Genomic DNA, 22055 nt, shown 5'->3' with positions numbered 1-22055 from the left:
ATGGTTTTGCCTTATAAATGACTGCCTGCTTTAAAAAAACGTCTGAGATCGGCCGGCATCCTGCAACTCCAGCTATCTCGGAAGCTATTACATCTCGCCTCAAGGCTGAAGAACAAACTGTGTGTCCATAAACTTTACAAATCCCTGAGGAAAGTCTAAGGGGTAAATTTACTAAGATGGGAGTTCTATTTAAGATGGGATGTTGCCCATAACAACCAATTGGATTCTATTTCTCATTTATCTAGCACCTTCTAGAAGATAACTGCAATCTGATTGGTTGCTATTGGCAACATCCCATCTTAAATAGAACTCCTATCTTAGTAAAGTTACCCCTAAGTGTGCTATGTGTGAGTCTGACATTTCTGATTCTGACAATGTAAATGTAGAGAAGCCTCCTTTAACCATTTCTGAACCCTTCACAAATGTGAGGTTGAGTACACTGTAGTCGTAAAAGTTACGATGGTGAAGGTTTAAACATAAAAATTGAAGATGCTACTTTGGAAGAGCAACAGGAGGAAGGAGACAATTGTGTATCTGACACTAATGAGGATGTTGATGAAGAATGTGTTGGACAAGAAGAAGTTGCTAAAATTCAGGAGAATGATGATGTTTGTGTCAGTCAGCCAGCCACAAGTGGCAATAGATCTTGCCAGAGATGAGGAGTGCATTGACAAACCTGGGCAAAAAAATAAAAGAGTAATATCTCCCATGTGGATTTTATTTTTTACCCAATTCCAGACAACATTTTTTAAGGCATCTGTTCCCTTTGAAGAACCAAAGACAGCAGAGGTAGGAACACTATTCCTCTAGGCACCTCCTACCTGTTGCAACATTTGCAGTGAGGTCATTCAAATTATTTATCTAATCTAGAAAACACCAACAAGCAGTCCAGCAGTATGGATAGATACCAGTACATGCAATCTTCACTGCCAGCATTTTCATCATAAACACCTCAATTAGCGAACATAGATATCCAATTTCCAAAGTCAAAATGACTTCTCCCCTATCCAGGATTCCCAATCAGAATTCTTGCGCGCTAGGGCTGCAGTTGCTTGAGGTGAATCTTCATCACAGGGAACGAATAAGAAGACTAGTACTAGTTTCACACAATTGTTTGTAAAATAGTAATTTGTAAAAGGAGCCAAGTATGACAGCCACCATCATATTGCGATCCAACTGGAATTTTTACTGAAAAGATTTGGGCGCATGCGCAGCGCCCATCCTGTGCATGCGCCCGCTTTTTCTGCGGGGGGTCTGCAGAAAATGCAATCGCCTCTGCCTGATTGACAGGCAGGGGGGGAGCAACGTTCCGTTTCCAGGGAGGAGCGGGGCAACCGGAACGGTGGACAGTGCGGCGTGAACGCGGGCGTAACGGGGGCATTGTCGTGGCGGCTGTGTGATGTCACACGCAGCCACCACGACGGTTAAAATGTCGCTGGGACTCCTGCGGCCGCAGATGAGCTGCGCCGGCAGGAGTCAGCTTTAGTTTCTGTTGACATGCAGAAATTGCGAAGCGATCACAATTTCTGCTTGTTGAAGGGGGAGAGGCGCTGGTCAGTATGCTGGGCGGCCCCCAACATGCAACCAAAAGGATAGCAAATTCTGCTGATTAGCAGAACTTGCTATCCTTACTGAATTAGCCCCTAGATCACTAAAGTAATGACAGCTATGTTAGCATTAGATTTACATCCAGTATCCGCCATCAATGTGTCTGGTGTAAGACTATTACTTTAGGTCATGTGTATACGCTACTAAATTCAATCTCTATTCCATTTTTCCAGAACAGCAATTAATGTTAAAACAGATATTTTCTGCCTAGAAAATGTTTTATCCACTTAACTACAGATATCTGGACAAGCAGTACTGGTCAAACTTAAGATTACATGACTGTGACAGCCCACTGGGTGCGTGAATGACCCTCAGCAGCAGCAGTATCTAGCACACAACACCAGCTCACAGGCAGGCTACTCCCTGGATCACTGGCTTCATTAAGAGACATGCCAGTGTCAATTTGTTGGGAAAACTCAGGGATTTTTTTTTTCTTTCAACCATTTACCTCATCCATACTATGTTATGGTTTTCATTACCCTCCCCATCACTCATTGTCTACCTAATGCTTAAGTTTGCCCCCTTCTCCCACCTCTATCCCCCCCTAGTCTCATATATCTTCTATACTCTCCCCTCCTCTGTTTCCCGTCCACCCCTCTGTTTCCCTTCCCCTCCTCTCCTGTTCCACCACTTTCAGTCACCTCTGCCCCACCATGGGCTTACCTCCCTACCACTCAGCCATGCTCCCTCCCTTCTTTTCCTCTCACCTCTTCACAGCTCTATCCGCATCCTCCTGCATTTTCCCCTCCTAGTTTAGGGGTCCATGCCAACACTACACCCACTTTAGCCCTGGTTTGCAAATTAATCTCACCTCAGTGCTACAGCAACCCTGATAATCTCATTCGCATCTCTCCCACAATCTCACACCCAGATCTGTTTGTAACAAACTGGTCCCCACCCATGACCTTTTCATCTCCAGCTCCCTGATTCTCCTAGCCATTACTGAAACCTGGATTATCCCCCTCTGACATTTCTTCTGTTGCTATCTCTGCTAGGAGCCTCACATTCTCACCATACCCCCTGCCCCCCCACCCTACCCGACCCAGGGGTCACCAAGGCGGTGGTGTTATGATCCTTTTAACCTCTAGCAACTCCTACCTACTCATACCCCCAGAACTGTCCCTTACATACTGTACATTTGAGATCCATGCTATATGCCTCTTCCAAAATCTTCAAGGTGCTGTCATTTACTGCCCCCCTAGCATTCCCTCCAAATTCCTCGAAAACTTTTCTTCCTGACTTCCTTACTTTTCCTCTTCTGACAGTCTCTTCATTATCTTTGCCGATTTTCAACATCCCAGTTGATATCCCCACATAATCCCCGACCTCTAAATTTCTTAACTTCACATCTTTGCTTGGTCTCTCCCTGTGGACCTCTTTGCCCTCCCATGTGAATGGGAGATAACTTGATCTGGACTTCACTCACCATTGTGATATTTCTGATTTCTCCAACTCCCCATTTCCACTCTCTGGCCACCATATGCTTCCTTTTAACTTCTCTCTCTCTGCTTCTTCAGCATCATCACTAAGCATAACATTGAGGCTATTGACACCACTTCCTTATCCTGCCTGTCCAACTCACTTCTCTCTCCTATTCTTTATCTCATGCCGTGAACAAGCCACTTCCCTATACAATGCATCCCTTACTTCTGCCCTTGACTCTGTCACTTCTCCGACCACTATTCACCCTCGCAGATCCTCAACCCTGGCACACAAAATGCATCAGATATTTGCAAAAATGCTCACGTACTGCCGAGCAACAGTGGAGAAAATCACGTTCTTAGGCAGACTTCCTCCATTTCATATTTATGCTCTCATCCTTCAGTGCTGCCCTTTCCCTCGCTAAACAGTTCTACTTCAAGAACCTCTTCTCTTCCCGGTTTTTGAACCCCCGGCGCCTCTTTGCTACTTTCAACTCCCTCCTCTGCCCACCTCCACCTCAACTCCCCTCCTCACTCTCTGCTCTTGGCTTTACCACTTGCTTCACATCCAAAATTTACTCCATACTTCAGGTCATCACATCCCACCAGACCATCAGCAACTAGCCACCTCCTTTCCCTTTCCCCTCCCGATCCCTCTTAACAACTCCGACATCTTTCTTCCATGTATCTGGTGAGGAAGTCAAGGCCCTCATCCATTCCTCCCCCCTTCACTTCCCCACTTGACCCTATCCCCTCCCACGTCCTCCGCTACCTCTTTCTGCCTGTTCCCATCTTGCCCACCTTCAATCTCCCCCTCTCGTCAGGTACTGTCCACTTTGCCTTCAAGTTTGCACTCGTGTCCCCTATTTTTTTTTTAAACTCACCCTTGATCCACACTCTCTCCAACTACCAACCCATCTGTCTCAATCCCTTTTGCCTCCAAACTCCTTGAGCATATTATCTGCAACCGCCTTACTGTCTTTCTTTCCACCCACTCTCTGCTTGAGTCATTTCAGTCTGGCTTCTGTCCTCTCCACCCCACTGAAACTGCCCTCACGAAAGTCTGCAGTGATTTCGTTTATGCTAACTCCAAGGACCACTACTATCTGCTTATTCTCCTTGACCTCTCTGCTGCTTTTGACACTGTGGACCACCCTCTCCTTCTGCAAATCCTTAGCTCCCTTGGTCTGCGTGATACTGCCCTCTCCTGGCGATCCTCTTACCTCGCTGACCATTCTTTCTCTGTCTCCTCTCATGACTCCACCTCCCTCCCACTTCCACTAACTGTAGGTGTTCCCCTAGGTTCTGTTCTCAGTCCTCTCCTTTTCTCTCTATATGTCCTCTTTAGGTGAGTTCATTCAGTCTTTTCACTTACAATATCATCTCTATGATGATGATGATACTCAAATCTACCTTTCCTCCCCTCACCTCTCCCTCGCATCTCTAATGGGCCGTACACACAGACAGATCCACCGCCGAGCTGCCAGATGGTGGATACGGTCGACGGGCGACCCGGCGGCAGGGGAGGCAGTGACGGGGGGAGTGAAGTTTCTTCACTCCCCCCGTCACCCGGCTCCATAGCAGTGCAGAAAAATATGGACGAGATCGTCCATATTGGCCTGCATGCACAAGCGACGGGGCACCAGCGATGAACGAGCGCGGGGCCGCGCATCGTTCATCGCTAGTGCCTCCACACTGAAAGATATGAACGGTATCTCGTTCATTAATGAACGAGAATGTTCATATCTTTCAGTATTATTGCCCAGTGTGTAGGGCCCATAACTGTCTCTCTGCTATCACTTCTTGGATGTCCCAGCGCTTTCTTACACTTAACATGTCTATAACTGAGCTGATCATCTTCCCACCATCCTGCACAACCTCACCTCCCACAATTTCATTATCTGTTGATGGCACTACTATCTTCTCTAGCCCCCAAGGGCACTGTCTTGAAGTAATCCTTGACTCCTCTCTCTCATTCAAGACTGCACATGGCTCCAAAACTTGAACTAAAAGTTCACAAGGCAGGATGTTTTACCTGTGACTTCTTGTAGTAGTCACAGGTAAAACATTCCAACGCATTTCGAGACACAACAGGACTCATCATCATGGCTTAATCAAGCATTGGAGCCATTACAGCGAGAAACCGTGTACTCTGCACATTTGATCATACTTGCTGCTCCATAACACCAACCTGGGTAGGACTTTGCATTTTTATTTTTTGTAAAGAGTGCCATCTCTTTTATTTTGTTCATTGTACAATATATTGTCTATTTTAGCATTTCTCTCCCACATTTCAGTGGTATCTTTGCCAATTATTATGTTCATTGGGATAGCGCACAGGTTCTCAAACTCAGTCCTCAGGACCCCTCACATTTTCCAGGTCTCCTCACAGAATCACAAGTGAAATAATCAGCTTCACCTGTGGATTTTTTTAAATGTGTCCGTCAGTAATGAGAACACCTGTGCCCCTGCTAGGGGATCGGCAAAACGTGAACTGTGTGGGGTCTTGAGGACCGAGTTTGAGAACCACTAGGATAGTGCCATTCATGTGACACTACCACTGTTACTCCATTGCTTGTACAGCTTGCTCAATGGTCAAGCCAACATGTTTCTATATCAGATGCATATGATTACCAATAACCTTACATGATGTATTAAAATCTGCTAGTTAATAACAAATATCATGATGATACTGTAGGTCTCAAAACCCATTATTACCATGATCCTTAATTTGTCAGTTGGGTGTATTACTATTTGGTGTTTTTTTTCTTAAACTCTTAATAGACATTGTTTGTTCAAAATTAAGATTATCATGATCACAGCCATATTTCCATCTTGAGTCCCATATTTCTTGAGTAAGTCTTAAGAATAATGCCGGACTGGGGCATGAAGCTTAAATATTAAGTAGAAGGTTTATTACAGGTTGAGTATCCCATATCCAAATATTCCGAAATACGGAATATTCCGAAATACGGAATTTTTTGAGTGAGAGTAAGATAGTGAAATTTTTGTTTTCTGATGGCTCAATGTACACAAACTTTGTTTAATACACAAAGGTATTAAAAATATTGTATTAAATGACATTCAGGCTGTGTGTACGAGCTGTATATGAAACATAAATGAATTGTGTGAATGTACACACACTTTGTTTAATGCACAAAGTTATTAAAAATATTGGCTAAAATGACCTTCAGGGTGTGATAATAAGGTTTATATGAAACATAAATGCATTCTGTGCTTAGACTTAGGTCCCATCGTCATGATATCTCATTATGGTATGCAATTATTCCAAAATACGGAAAAATCCGATATCCAAAATACTTATGATCCCAAGCATTTTGGATAAGGGATACTCAACCTGTATTATAATTATTCTTTGGGGGATCAAATTGGCTAGGTTTACATAAGATATCTCTAGTTTGCTACAAAGTTTGTATTGCTCAATATGCACATCAGATCTATTCCATATATGTGTAGGTACAAAACCTAAACATATTGTCAAGAGAGAATTTTCTCCTGGTGTTCATTGATGTTTAGTTAAATGTATAACTGAATCAGCTACTGCCTTTGTCTGCCCTTATTTGTGTTATATTGTGTGACCTCCTATTGTACCCTTATCGTGTTCTGTCAGTTCCCCTATAAAAGGGGTACTTGATTTACCCAAACCATGGTGAGGCTGACCACTTGGGATCAGTGTCCCATGCCCCTCCATCTCTGATGAGGAATATAATTGTGAGTCTACAGTATATACTGGTTGTCTCCGATATTTTGGAAATGACCTTTGTGAATTGTTCCATGTGTCATCAGTATACAGTGTGTGTACAGTAGGTCCTTTTTATATCTCTGTAGACTCAGAGCTAGTTTGTCCAACCATTTCTCTGATTTATCATCATTCAACACCAATATGGGGCCTGTTTTAAGTCTGGTAAGTTCAGTATGGTTTTGGTTCACAACCGACCTCTTCAGTCATGAACCATTAGGTGTATTTAAAATAGAACAGCATTTGCAACAAAAATTAGGGTTTGTTTTCCCTAAGTGGGTATATAGGAGATCCAAAACCGCCTTGATATTTTTATTATTTCTGACAAAAACATGAAAGCAAAAATGTAAGAAAAGGGTGCCTCCTAGTGCAATAAAATATAACACCCATACTGTATATATAAATAGTGTACAATGGCCCCGTACCAAAATATGAAATAAGTACGGCTTATCTGAACCACATGAAGAGCTGCGTTAGTCCATGATTAATTGGATACATCTATTTATAAAGAAAAATACTAAAAAAGCAAAAAACAAACACTGTGCAATACAATTTAACCATGTACTTAAAACCATGCCAGAATAAAATGCATGTGTAGGCTTAAAAACTATAAGAGCGCTTATCCAAATGAGGCAATCAGGAACCAAATTGGTCATACAGGAAAAGTCCAAAACCATGCATTTTGACGGATCCCCAATATGGTGAATCCAGTGACTTCATCAGGAGTGATGAAGTCACTGGATTCACCATATTCAGCATTCGGCTATGGGGGAGGGTACGTTGCTTGGAGTAGACTAGGATTAAGCACTAGTAGTACAGGGTAATCACCATACGAAGTCATCAGCAGTAGCGGATCTTGCCACGGGCAAGCAGGACTTTTGCCCGGGGCGCCGCCTTCCGGAGGGCGCCGCACCATGGCAAGATCCGCCACTGTGCCCCTCGTCATCGCGCACCGCACAGCATTGTGGCACAGATGCTAGTGGTCATAATTGACCTCTAGTGTCTATGCATCCGAGGAGAGGAGCGGCGCCGGCGGAGGTCTGGAATCTGGAGCGGGGATGTAAGTATACTTTTTTTTCTTTTCTTTCAGTGGCGCTACAAATGGGGGCGTAACTGACCACGCCCCCGTATTAAGCCACACCCCTAACGTTTTGCCCGGGGTGCCACAAGGGCAAGAACCGGCCCTGGTCATCAGGTAGGACCGGAAGACACCGCTGGAGCCGCCGAACCAGGTAAGTCAGTACTGGACTACTACACATAGGGTAGAAAAGAGAAAGAGGCGTGGCTTCACAGAGAAAAAGGGGCAGAGTGTCGTACAGGAGGGGAGGGAGTAGAGGCATCCTCACAGCAGCCCATTGGTGGCAGTGTGTGAAGGATAGTACAGCACAGCAACCAGGTTGATTTTGCTGTGTAAATGATTGCTACTTTAAAAAAAAAAACGAAACCTCTCACAAAACCTCTCACTTTATGATTCTCACACCCTACTACATTCCCCTCTGGAGTCTCATTTTTTTCTGAGAGTTATGTTTTTAACTTCTTGCAATAGTATGGAACAAAATGTAATTTAATCTTCCATTCTATTTGATTAACACTTATACCTTTATGTGCTGTCTGAAGTTATTAAAAGCTTTGAAATTCCTACAACTATGGCAGTATATGGACACACACAGTAGCTGGGAAGTCTCTTGCTCTCTGTATAGTGAAAAGTCACTGTAAAGTATTGTCAACATATTGTATGGCATTTGTTACACTGCTATCGCACCTGGTTTAAAACTGCTGAAAACATTAAAACCAAACATGTACAGTATATGTTTCTGCAGCTTCATGTCTCTTCCTCCCCTAAGAAACTGATGATAATGTTTGTAACCATTGCTTAACCAACAGTATGTTGTAGATTGTTTATACTTTATACCCTTATGAGTGGTATCTGGGACTGTGCTTCTCATAGCTGAGGGACTGTGTCATACAGTAGCAGCAGCCTCTTGGTCTAGTCTGCAGCAGAGCCAGTACCTGTAACCTGATTTTTCCAGCTCATTTTAGGAGAATAGGGCCCCTGGGAAATCCATTGTTGATTGAAAATATTGTTTTAATACATCCTCTATAGCGTAGTGTAGTCAATACTTATAAATGTTTTAATAAAGCAAGTTTGAATTGATACGCTGTGGGTCTGCTACGTTATCTCAGTGCACCCAAAGTACCTGGCTCCATTGGGAATACTGATGGTGCAAGGGGTTAAACACCAGACCTAGCTTTCCTGAGCAAAATGTTTAGTGTGTCTGAATTGAAACCCAAGTATGCCACTTGGCTTGTTAGCGCTGGCCACTGTTAAGTCATGATGGGAGAAGCTTGTAAATATATACAACCTCTGAAATGTGATAATGCTTGATAGACTATGTAAAATAGTATATAGTAAATCTCAGACAATCTGCTGCTGCAATTCTGAGTCTTGCTGCACAATCTGTCATAAGGCTTGAAATACAAATTGATACATAGTGTAATAAATACGAAGTGAAAGTAGAACTAGACACACTGATAGAGCATAATGCTATTCTGCACTCCTGTGTTATAACTAAATAATCTGCTGCTAAGATTTTACAGAGAGTTTCAATTAGAGATGGCCATCGGTGGGCTGCACATCGATGGTACAATCAGTGATAACCATCAATGGCACTTAACCCATCTATGGTGAACCATCAGTGGTTTGCACCATTCGATGGCCACCGCTGGGAGGTGCTGGCCGGGCTGCGAGCCAATAAAAATTGGGGATGGGCTTAGCCAGGGGCGGGCCTAAGCTCTGTGCCAGTAAAAAAAAATAATATTTGGTTATACACTCAGCCATCAATGGCAGGGAACCATTGGCTCTCTACCATCGATGGAAAAACCATCAACCATCAGTAGTTAGTCATCGATGTTTGGCAACTATCGATGGTTGCTGGCCATCCCTAGTTTGAATCCTATGTTGTAAAGACTGTGAATAGGAAGAAGGGTGCCAGGGAAGAAGGGGAGATGAACCTTACCAAAGTGTGCACTCTGATTGTAAAACAAGATTGGGCAGGATTAGATGATGTTGAAGGGACATTAGATGAGGAGCTTGAATATACTCAGGTTTTAAGGGCAGAGTTGAGAGCCTTAGTTACCAAATATATCACACGGGATGTCACAGAAACAGCTACAAGTTTGCAGGGAGGTGCTGGTCCTAACAGGTATGGGACAGTGGTCCCCGCTGAACCCCAGTTTGTCCTGGTAATAGAATCTAAAACACACGAGCAATTAGGCAATGCAGAAGGTAGATTACTTTTTACAGATAACCCAAATTACAGATCCCCTGTACAGGTAGAACAACAGGGACAACAGACCTACACCACTGAAGAGAGATATACACGGCACAGGAATTGGCAAATTTAGGCAGAAAAAGGAGGAGCACTTCTTAGAGTGGATTTCACAGGTCTGGAAGTAAGGTGGCAATGCTGGAAAGGGCTGAGGCAGCACAGATACGGTCCCCGAGCACAGACACTGGGTTCCGGATGCACTTACAAAGAGCTAGGACAACAGATAAGGGGCTCTGTATCACAGGTATACACCTATACCAATGACATTGCCCCCAACATGCCCTGGGATGACATGGGAGAAGGCATACATATGATAAGGGTGCTATCCTGCATGATGGGGATAGACAGAGCAGGATACACTACAGTTAACCCAGGGTCAGTTGGGAGGGTCCTGACATGGCAAACATCTAACCCTGCATCGCTAGTGTGCTGTTAAAATGTGCTCCATGGTATACAGAACATCCTTGTTTATCACCTTATCTTTAGCTGTAGATCAATCAAAACCAAAAAAGATTTGGCAGGTGTATGAGTCTTTGGGACAACTGGCAACTTTAGGAAAGAGAGTTGGGGACGACATGCACAACGTCAGCAGGTTACACAAAAGACAGGAAAACAACCTGGTTCCACCGGGAACACTTCTGTTAACTTTTTACCTGTTATGTTACTATATCTCACAGCTTTTTCCACATTATCTGTGCCCCTCATTTCCCTTTACATTCCTCAACCTCTCGTCCTTGTGCTTTTATTTTTAGATGAAATTATTAAAAAAAGATCTCTAAGTTTGGCTTTAAAAAAAACTGCAAGCAATCTATTCCGTACAGAACGTCATTGGATGATTATTTTTTTTTTAGGACTTTTTTCTGTGCTTAGATCATCATATATTATCAACTTTCTAGCAGCAGTGGTATTTAGCACTGAGCAAGATGCAGACATACTGCTACACAACTACTTACCTTGCAGCTGCTATACCACCAGGTGATTAAAAGTATTGTGATAAACGAGGAAAGCCTGCAAGACAGCCACTTCAGTAGAACTATATGTAAATATGTAAGAGAAACTGCTGGCAGCAAAAATGTTCATCTACCTTCTTCCTTCTTCATTTTCCCGGTACTTGTATATATTGAAAACCTTGGTAGAAATGTCAACATGACACACACCGTTTTTGGATTCCATGGACCATTTATGTAGAGTATGGGTTTGCATTTGTTGAGTATGTCCATACCATAGATGCAGATGCTGGTAGAGAATTATACGGCCTAACTTTATGTGATTTTTATGTTAAGGTGCGTACAAACTGTACGATGTGTGCTTGCGATTTTGATGTTATAAGCCGCTTGCGGCTTGTCTGTGTTAGACTCCAGCAGCTAGATTCCTGCATGTATCCCTGTGTTCAGCCTCAGCTGCTGTATAATGAGTAGTTTGCCTCTGTGGGTCTAGCTGTCCAGGAGGCTTGGATTTTCTGGCTGTTCTGATTGGGAGTATCTCCCTTTATATTCACTTCCAGTTCACTCCCAAATCATTGGTTATAAGTTCCTGCTACATGTGAGAACATGTCAGTCCTGTGAACTCCAGAAACTTGGATACCCTGTTTTGTTAATCTTCCTTTTTGGAACCAGCTTTCCTAGATTTCAGGTTTTGTGTGGAACTTCCACACAGATTCTAGCCTTTTGCACTTATTTCATTATTGTTACCACCTTGTGCATTGTTGCATTTATAGTTGGTTAAGTTGCTTATTTCACCTTGTGCATTGTTGCATTTACAGACCATCTGTGTTTTATTATTATTCCACCTGTTAGCAGTGGCGGGTCACGCCGTCTCCCGGCTGTTGCTAGGCAGCGGGGCTGGCGCATCACTTCTGCCGCTGACTCTCTGTCCCCGGCCTAGCAACCGGAGACGCCGGGCAGCCGCCATGCACTGTAGTCCTGGCTGTTACTAAGCAGCCGAGACACCACGCGCTGCGTGGCCTGGGCTGCCTGCTGATTGATCTGCAGGGGTTTTTATGGGAGCCAGAATAGGACAGCACCACCAGTAATGGCTTCCTGTGGAGCCTGCACCTGCCTCTAGAGTGTTCCTGCTTACAGCCAGTACATTCCAGTGTCCTGTTTTCCGGAGTTTGGTCCTGGGGATCTATCCCTGCCTTCCAGCCGAGTGATCCTGTATCCTTGAGCCTTGGAGGCCTGGTTGCTTCCTACGTGCACCTTTCCCGGTGTCGTGAGTAGCGGCTCTTCCGCACCTTACAGCTGAAGCCATATTCTCTTGTCATTGTGTTTTCTGCGTAGGTTCCGCCACTGTTGTCCTTGCCGTACTACGACGGGTTCGTATTCGGCACTTGGGCAGGGTTACTTTGGTTTGCCGTTTTTCTTGGTGGCTGCGCCGCACATAAATTATTTTCTAGAGTCTTCTCCTTCATTGTCGTGTCTGTCTTAGTTAGTTTCCCCCTTGTTCTCTCTGTCTCGGTTAACGCCTTGTCACCTATTAAGACCGGGGGGCATCGGAGTCCGGGCGGACTAAGTTGCCCATTCAAACGCGGCACAAGAAACCATAGTCTTGCAGGCATTAATCGACCACTAGGGAAGGACAACGGAGTCAGGGATTTTTGTTAGGGGTAGCTGCTTATCTCAGTTCTACCGCAGCATCACGTTTCTGTACTCGGAACTCTTCTATTGCCACCTAGTCTCTTGGGTTCCGAGTATGTTGAACATACCACCACCCTGTGCATTGTTGCATTTCATATACATTCAGTGTTTATTATTATATCACCCCGTGCATTGTTGCACTCACATGCATTTTGTTAATTATTTCCATCTGTGCATTTAGCAGTGTTTTTAAGTTTGTGTCCAGTGAACATCTCACTGTACTGCATTTACTCTTGCCCAGCCTCCAATAGTCACCTTGTCCTTACATAAGACCTGGGGGCATCTGAGTACGAGGTGGACCTAATTCACCCTGGAAAGGCGGCTGCTATATGTGAAGCCTAGCATCGCAGGAGGCTAAAAGACTGCTGGGCAAGGGTAATTGCGTGAGTGTCACCAAGTACCGTCTGATAACCCTCATAACTGAGTAGTCTTCATAACATTTGACTATATAGTCAAAATCGTAGGAAAAGATAGCACATATCGCACAGTGTATACAGCTTGCAAAACCAATGCGCGCTCCCTCAAGGTCGATATCGCTAGAACAAATACACTGTGCAGGGATGGCAATTTTGACTATTATGTACAATCTGGTTTCTGGTAATGTCAAAATTGTATATAGTCAAAATTGAAAGTAAATATAGTCTAAATTGGTGGTTCTGGGCTTCCGGGAGTTCAAGGGAAATCGCATAGTCAAAATTGCACTGTGTGTATGCACCTTTAGACTGGGATTCTCATGACAGCACCTAGCTAGACAAGGAACTGGGGATTACCTACAGATGTGTCCTCATACATCTAGCCTCAATACACCTCACAGTGGGAGAAGCCTGGCATGAGTGAGCTGCCAGGTCCCATGCAACTCCGCTGGTGTCTGGCATCTTTTTTTTTTTTTTTTTTGCCAAAAATGCATATTGATAGTAACGCAATGCTACTAGAACGCACAAGGAGACTGATAATTAATTTGATATGTGACACTTGTATATTGTGTGTGCGACTGAGTATGTGTATGAAGCACAAAGGAGCTTAACCAGTGGCGTAACTACTGCCCCCGCAGCCCTCGCGGTGGCTTGGGGGCGAGGGGCTGCGGGGGCGCCACTGATTTAGCACAGATTGACATGCAGACGAGCGTCCGCATGTCAATCTGCTCCTACTAACCCTCTTTGCCGTGTTGGAGGGACACGGAGGGCACAGCGTGCGCCTCTCCTGTGTCCCTCCTGCATCATCTCCGGCGGCCGCGGGTCTAATAGAGGAAGTGCCGGTTCGTGAGCCAATCAGAGCTCACGAACGGCACTTCGTTTATTAGACCCGCGGCCGCCGGAGATGATGCAGGAGGGACACAGGAGAGGCGCACGCTGTGCCCTCCGTGTCCCTCCAACACAAACCAGCGGGGGAGCAGCAGCGGGGGAGGGGGCATATATGGCACTGGGGGGGAATATCTGGCACTGGGGGGGGGATCTGGCACTGGGAGCATATCTGGCACTGGGGGGGGGTAATATCTGGCACTGGGGGCATATGTGGCACTGGGGGGAATATCTGGCACTGGGGGCATATGTGGCACTGAGGGGGGGGAAATCGCACTGGGAGCATAGCTGGCACTGGGGGGGAATATCTGGCACTGGGGGCATATGTGGCACTGGGGGGGGGATATCTGGCACTGGGGGCATATGTGGCACTGAGGGGGAATATCTGGCACTGGGGGCATATGTGGCACTGGGGGGGTATATGTGTACCTGGCACATAGGGGGGGGGCTATATTGTGCACTGGGGTCATGTGAGTACCTGGCACCGTGGGGTAATATCTGGCACTGGGGACATATGTGGCACTGGGAGCACAGCCCTAGCAACAAGCACTACCCCCTAGCAACGAGCATGACACCCAGTGCATGAAACCCCTGGCAACGAGCATGACACCCAGTGCATGAAACACCTGGCAACGAGCATGACACCCAGTGCATGAAACCCCTGGCAACGAGCATGACACCCTGAGCATGAAAACCCCTGGCAACGAGCAGGTAATTTAAAAGTAATTAGAAGCCTTACTGTAGGACTTAATGTGTAATGGGCATTACGGTGTGTGGCATAATGTATCACGGACATTGCGGTGTGTGTCATAATGTGTCACAGGCATTACGGTGTGTGGCATACTGTATCACGGGCATTGTGGTATGTGGTATAATGTCTCAGGGTCATTGCAGTGTGGCATAATGTATAACGGGCATTGCGGTGTGTAGCATAGGGTATAACGGGCATTGTGGTATGTGTCAGGCATTACGGTGTGTTGTATACTATATCACGGGCATTGTGGTATGTGGTATAATGTATCAGGGGCATTGCAGTGTGTAGCATAATGTATAACGGGCATTGCGATTCCTGTCATAATGTGTCAGGCATTACGGTGTGTTGTATACTATATCACAGGCATTGTGGTATAATGTATCAGGGGCATTGCAGTGTGTAGCATAATGTATAACGGGCATTGCGATTCCTGTCATAATGTGTCGGGGGCATTACGGTGTGTGGCATAATGTGTCGGGGGCATTATGGTGTGTGCATATTGTGTCATGTGCATTATTGTGTGTGGCATAATGTCTAAGGGCCATTGCAGTATGTGGCATAATGTATACTGGGCATTACTATAAGGAGGAAAAATTACAAATAATGTAAGGGGCATGAATCAGGATTATTTTTCTTTCCAGTGGTGGCCAACGTCTGGGCGTGCAGGTTGGAAAACTGGGGTATAACGTAGTCTTTTCCTGCAATGCCACGCCCCTTTATGTGAAGCCACGCCCATCCCAACGAAGCCACACACCCTATTTTGCAGCGCACGTCGTAGGCGCGCGGCGCGCGCACATTTATCCCTTTTATAGTGGCAATTATGGGGGGGCGCCGAACAATTTTTTGGCTTGGGGGAGAAAAATTTCTAGTTACGCCATTGAGCTTAACATAGAAAAAAGCTGCATCCTGAGTGATAATGATCATGATAATTTGCATGCAAAATCTTCAGAGCGCAACAAAGTGCCTTGTGGGCTCGCTGAGATCACCACGCTGCGGGACACCCACGAGTAGAAATAGTCCCTGTTGGTTGGCATGCTGACCGTCGGGATGGTCCAGGATGTATGTGCTGGTATTATGGATTTTGTTTGCCCGAATGTTTGAAAATAAACTTCTGTAGATCATTTTGTATTCTAAGTTGTGCTTAGTTTTTGGGTTTTTTGAGTCTGACTTTTCTGTATTGGAAGATTTTTTTACTTCTATTAAAAGTTTAATATTTGTTGTACAATCTCTTTCTCGGGCATTAATGTGAGCCAGTATGCCTGGGTGAATGTGAATGTTTACAGAAGTTTGAAAAGTTGAATCACACTTACTGACTTTTCTGGAGGGGGCAGCTAGGTCGGCGCAAGAGAAAGCGTGGCATCATACAAGGTGAACGGTGTGGGGTGTCATTGCGGCACCACCGATCGCGTCATTGAGGCACCACCCCTTCTCTACAATGCCCAGATTACCATCACTGTAAAGTGGGGGCGGGGTGCGACAGAGTTAATCACATCATTGTGTGCCCCCCGGACCACCCACTTTTAATGGCCCAGTACTGGGCAGTGTCGATAGCTGTTATGGGGTATGACCGGTGGAAACAGGATCAGGGAGACTTGCCCACTTTCTGGGGGGCACTGGGAGCGCCGCCCGATTTTCTGGAGCCTCCTGTCCATCCCGGGAGAGTAGGCAAGTATGGTTGAATCACATCTGTGTTTGCCTTGTAGAGTTTAACAATTAGAGACTTTTTCATTTTGAGGAGCTGAAATAATGGGAAAATCAAGTAAGAGAAATGAATAGGTGACCTCATTGTGTGACCTAGTCTTCAGGGTGTTCCAGTTGGTTCAAGGTCCATATGTATCTGTGTGTGGTTTTCGACATGGAACAATAGCTCTCATCTACTTCTACAGCTCTCTCTTATGCAAACTCATGTATGTTTCTCTGACGTCCTAGTGGATGCTGGGGACTCCGTCAGGACCATGGGGAATATAGCGGCTCCGCAGGAGACAGGGCACAATAATAAAAGCTTTAGGATCAGGTGGTGTGCACTGGCTCCTCCCCCTATGACCCTCCTCCAAGCCTCAGTTAGATTTTTGTGCCCGACGAGAAGGGTGCAATCTAGGTGGCTCTCCTGAGCTGCTTAGAATAAAAGTTTAAGTTAGGTTTTTTATTTTCAGTGAGTCCTGCTGGCAACAGGCTCACTGCTACGAGGGACTTAGGGGAGAGAAGAAAACTCACCTGCGTGCAGGATGGATTTGCTTCTTAGGCTACTGGACACCATTAGCTCCAGAGGGAGTCGGAACACAGGTCTCACCCTGGGGTTCGTCCCGGAGCCGTGCCGCCGACCCCCCTTACAGATGCCGAAGTTGAAGAGGTCCAGAAACAGGCGGCAGAAGACTTTCAGTCTTCATAAGGTAGCGCACAGCACTGCAGCTGTGCGCCATTGTTGTCAGCACACTTCACCAACAGTCACCAACTGTCACTGAGGGTGCAGGGCGCTGGGGGGGGGCGCCCTGGGCAGCAATGTATAATACCTTTTTTATGGCTAAAATACATCACATATAGCCCTTGAGGCTATATGGATGTATTTAACCCCTGCCAGATCTCACAAACTCCGGGAGAAGTGCCCGCCGAAAAGGGGGCGGGGCCTATTCTCCTCAGCACACGGCGCCATTTTCCTGCTCAGCTCTGCTGTGAGGAAGGCTCCCAGGCTCTCCCCTGCACTGCACTACAGAAACAGGGTTAAAACAGAGAGGGGGGGCACTTATTTGGCGATATGATTACATATATAAAAATGCTATAAGGGAAAACACTTGTATAAGGGGTTGTCCCTGTATAATTATAGCGTTTTTGGTGTGTGCTGGCAAACTCTCCCTCTGTCTCCCCAAAGGGCTAGTGGGGTCCTGTCCTCTGTCAGAGCATTCCCTGTGTGTGTGCTGTGTGTCGGTACGTGTGTGTCGACATGTAGGAGGACGATGTTGGTGAGGAGGCGGAGCAAATTGCCTGTATTGGTGATGTCACTCTCTAGGGAGTCGACACTGGAATGGATGGCTTATTTAGGAATTACGTGATAATGTCAACACGCTGCAAGGTCGGTTGACGACATGAGACGGCCGGCAAACAAATTAGTACCTGTCCAGGCGTCTCAGACACCGTCAGGGGCTTGTAAAAACGCCCATTTACCTCAGTCGGTCGACACAGACACAGACACGGACACTGACTCCAGTGTCGACGGTGAAGAAACAAACGTATTTTCCTTTAGGGCCACACGTTTCATGTTAAGGGCAATGAAGGAGGTGTTACATATTTCTGATACTACAAGTACCACAAATAAGGGTATTATGTAGGGTGTGAATAAACTACTTGTAGTTTTTCCTGAATCAGATAAATTAAATGAAGTGTGTGATGATACGTGGGTTTCCTCCGATAGAAAATTATTGGCGGTATACCCTTTCCCGCCAGAAGTTAGGGCGAGTTGGGAAACACACCTTAGGGTGAATAAGGCGCTCACACGCTTATAAAAACAAGTGGCGTTACCGTCTCCAGATACGGCAGCCCTCAAGGAGCCAGCTGATAGGAAGCTGAAAAATATCCTAAAAGTATATACACATATACTGGTGTTATACTACGACCAGCAATCGCCTCAGCCTGGATGTGCAGCGCTGAGGGGGCTTGGTCGGATTTCCTGACTGAAAATATTGATACCCTTGACAGGGACAAGATTTTATTGACTATAGAGCATTTTAAGGATGCATTTCTATATATGCGAGATGCGCAGAGGGATATTTGCATTCTGGCATCAAGAGTAAATGTGATGTCCATATCTGCCAGACGACAGTGGTCAGGTGATGCAGATTCCAGACGGCACATGGAAGTATTGCCGTATAAAGGGGCGGTCCATCGGACCTGGTGGCCATGGCAACAGCTGAAAAATCCACCTTTTGTTACCCCAAGTCACATCTCAGCAGAAAAGGACACAGTCTTTTCAGTCTCAGTCCTTTCGTCCCCATAAGGGCAGGCGGGCAAAAGGGCCAGTCATATCTGCCCAGGGGTAGAGGAAAGGGAAGAAGACTGCAGCAGGCAGCCCATTCCCAGGAACAGAAGCCCTCCACAGCTTCTGCCAAGTCCGCAGCATGACGCTGGGGCCGTACAAGCGGACTCAGGTGCGGTAGGGGGTCATCTCAAGAGTTTCAGCACGCAGTGGGCTCACTCACAAGTGGACTCCTGGATCCTACACGTAGTATCCCAGGTGTACATTGGAAATTCGAGACGTCTCCCCCTCACAAGTTCCTGAAGTCTGCTTTACCAACGTCTCCCTCCGACAGGGAGGCAGTATTGGGAACAATTCACAGGCTGTATTCCCAGCAAGTGATAATCAAAGTACCCCTTCTACAACAAGGGAAGGGGTATTATTCCACACTATATTGTGGTACTGAAGCCAGACGGCTAGGTGAGATCTGAAATATTTGAACACTTACATACAAGCGTTCAAATCAAGATGGAGTCACTCAGAGCAGTGATAGCGAACCAGGAAGAAGGGGACGATATGGTGTCACTGGATATCAGGGACGCTTACCTACATGTCCAAATTTGCCCTTCTCACCAAGGGTACCTCAGGTTCGTGGTACAGAACTGTCACTATCAGTTCAGACGCTGCCGTTTGGATTGTCCACGGCACCCCGGGTCTTTACCAAGGTAATGGCCGAAATGATGATTCTTCTTAAAAGAAATATGGACGCTTTCCTGATAAGGGCAAGGTCCAGAGAACAGTTGGAGGTCGGAGTAGCACTATCTTAAGTAGTTCTACGACAGCACGAGTGGATTCTAAATATTCCAAAATCGCAGTTTTTTCCGACGACACGTCTACTGTTCCTAGGGATGATTCTGGACACAGTCCAGAAAAGGATGTTTTCTCCCGGAGAAGAAAGCCAGGGAGTTATCCGAGCTAGTCAGGAACCTCCTAAAACCAGGAAAAGTATCAGTGCATCATTGCACAAGGATCCTGTGAAAAATGGTGGTTTCTTACAAAGCGATCCCATTCGGTAGATTTCACGCAAGAACCTTTACGTGGGATCTGCTGGAAAAATGGTCCGGATCGCATCTTCAGATGCATCAGCGGATAACCCTGTCTCCAAGGACAAGGGTGTTTCTTCTGCGGTGGCTGCAGAGTGCTCATCTATGAAAGGGCCGCAGATTCGGCATTCAGGACTGGGTCCTGGTGACCACGGATGCCAGCCTGAGTGGCTGGGGAGCAGTCACACAAGGAAAAAATTTCCAGAGAGTGTGATCGAGTCTGGAGACTTCTCTCCACATAAATATACTGGAGCTAAGGGCAATTTACAATGCTCTAAGCTTAGCAAGACCTCTGCTTCAAGGTCAGCCGGTATTGATCCAGTGGGACAACATCACGGCAGTTGCCCACGTAAACAGACAGGGCGGCACAAGAAGCAGGAGGGAAATGGCAGAAACTGCAAGGATTCTTCGCTGGGCGAAAAATCATGTGATAACACTCTCAGCAGTGTTCATTCCGGGAGTGGAAAACTGGGAAGCAGACTTCCTCAGCAGGCATGACCTCCACCCGGGAGAGTGGGGACTTCATCGGGAAGTCTTCCACATGATTGTAAACCGTTGTGAAAAACCAAAGGTGGACATGATGGCGTCCCGCCTGAACAAAAAACTAGATATTGCGCCAGGTCAAGGGACCCTCAGGCAATAGCGGTGGACGCTCTGGTAACACTGTGGATGTACCAGTCAGAGTATGTGTTCCCTCCTATGCCTCTCATACAAAAAGTACTGAGAATCATAAGAGGGAGATGAGTAAGAATGATACTCGTGGTTCCGGATTGGCCAAGAAGGACTTGGTACCCGAAACTTCAAGAGATGTTCACGGAAGACCCGTGGCCTCTACCTTTAAGAAAGGACCTGCTCCAGCAGGGGCCTTGTCTGTTCCAAGACTTACCGCGGCCGCGTTTGACGGCATGGCGGTTGAACGCCGGATCCTGAAAGGGCATTCCAGATGAAGTCATCCCTACCCTGGTCGAAGACAGGAAGGATGTAACCGCAAAACATTTTCACCGCATTTGGCGAAGATATGTTGCGTGGTGTGAGGCCAAGAAGGCCCCTACAGAGGAATTCCAACTGGGTCGTTTCCTACATTTCCTGAAAACAGGACTGTCTATGGGCCTAAAATTAGGGTCCATTAAGGTTCAAATTTCGGCCCTGTCGAATTTCTTCCAGAAAGAACTGGCTTTAGTGCCTGACGTTCAGATGTTTGTAAAAGGGGTACTGCATATACAGCCTCCTTTTGTGCCCCAGTGGCACCTTGGGATCTCAATGTTGTTTTGAGTTTCCTAAAGTCACATTGGTTTGAACCACTCACCACTGTGGACTTAAAATATCTCACATGGAAGGTGACGATGCTATTAGCCCTGGCTTCAGCCAGGCGTGTGTCAGAATTGGCGGCTTTATCATATATAAAGCCCTTACTTAATTTTTCATTCTGACAGGGCAGAATTGAGGACTCGTCCTCAATTTCTCCTTAAGGTGTTTTCTGTTTTTCACATGAACCAACCTATTGTGGTACCTGCGGGTACTAGGGACTTGGAGGACTCCAAGTTACTTGACGTTGTCAGGGCCCTGAAAAATATGTTTCCAGGAAGGCTGGAGTCAGAAAATCTGACTCGCTGTTTAGCCTGTATGCACCCAACAAGATGGGTGCTCCTGCTTCTAAGCAGACGATTGCTCGCTGGATTTGTAATACAATTCAGTTTACACATTCTGTGGCAGGCCTGCCACAGCCAAAATCGGTAAAAGCCCATTCCAAAAGGAAGGGGGCTCATCTTGGGCGACTGCTCGAGGGGTCTCGGCTTTACAACTTTGCCGAGCAGTTACTTGGTCAGGGGAAAACACGTTTGCTAAATTCTACAAATTTGATACCCTGGCTGAGGAGGACATGGAGTTCTCTCATTCGGTGCTGCAGGGTCATCCGCACTCTCCCGCCCGTTTGGGAGCTTTGGTATAATCCCCATGGTCCTGACGGAGTCCCCAGCATCCACTAGGACGTCAGAGAAAATAAGATTTTACTTACCGATAAATCTATTTCTCGTAGTCCGTAGTGGATGCTGGGCGCCCATCCCAAGTGCGGATTGTCTGCAATACTTGTACATAGTTATTGTTACAAAAATCGGGTTATTATTGTTGTGAGCCATCTTTTCAGAGGCTCCTTCGTTGTTATCATACTGTTAACTGGGTTCAGATCACAGGTTGTACGGTG

General features: G+C 46.0%; 1 protein-coding gene across 5 annotated transcripts in view; it reads left to right on the top strand.

Moving 5' to 3' along the window:
- The window catches only part of MIPOL1 (mirror-image polydactyly 1), a 921515-nt gene that overhangs the window by 635052 nt on the left and 264408 nt on the right, over positions 1 to 22055 (top strand). The gene's annotated exons all lie outside the window — the stretch shown is intronic.

Source organism: Pseudophryne corroboree, chromosome 12 (assembly GCF_028390025.1).
Source record: "Pseudophryne corroboree isolate aPseCor3 chromosome 12, aPseCor3.hap2, whole genome shotgun sequence".
Classification (NCBI taxonomy): domain Eukaryota; kingdom Metazoa; phylum Chordata; class Amphibia; order Anura; family Myobatrachidae; genus Pseudophryne; species Pseudophryne corroboree.
This window is presented reverse-complemented; position numbering and strand designations above follow the sequence as displayed.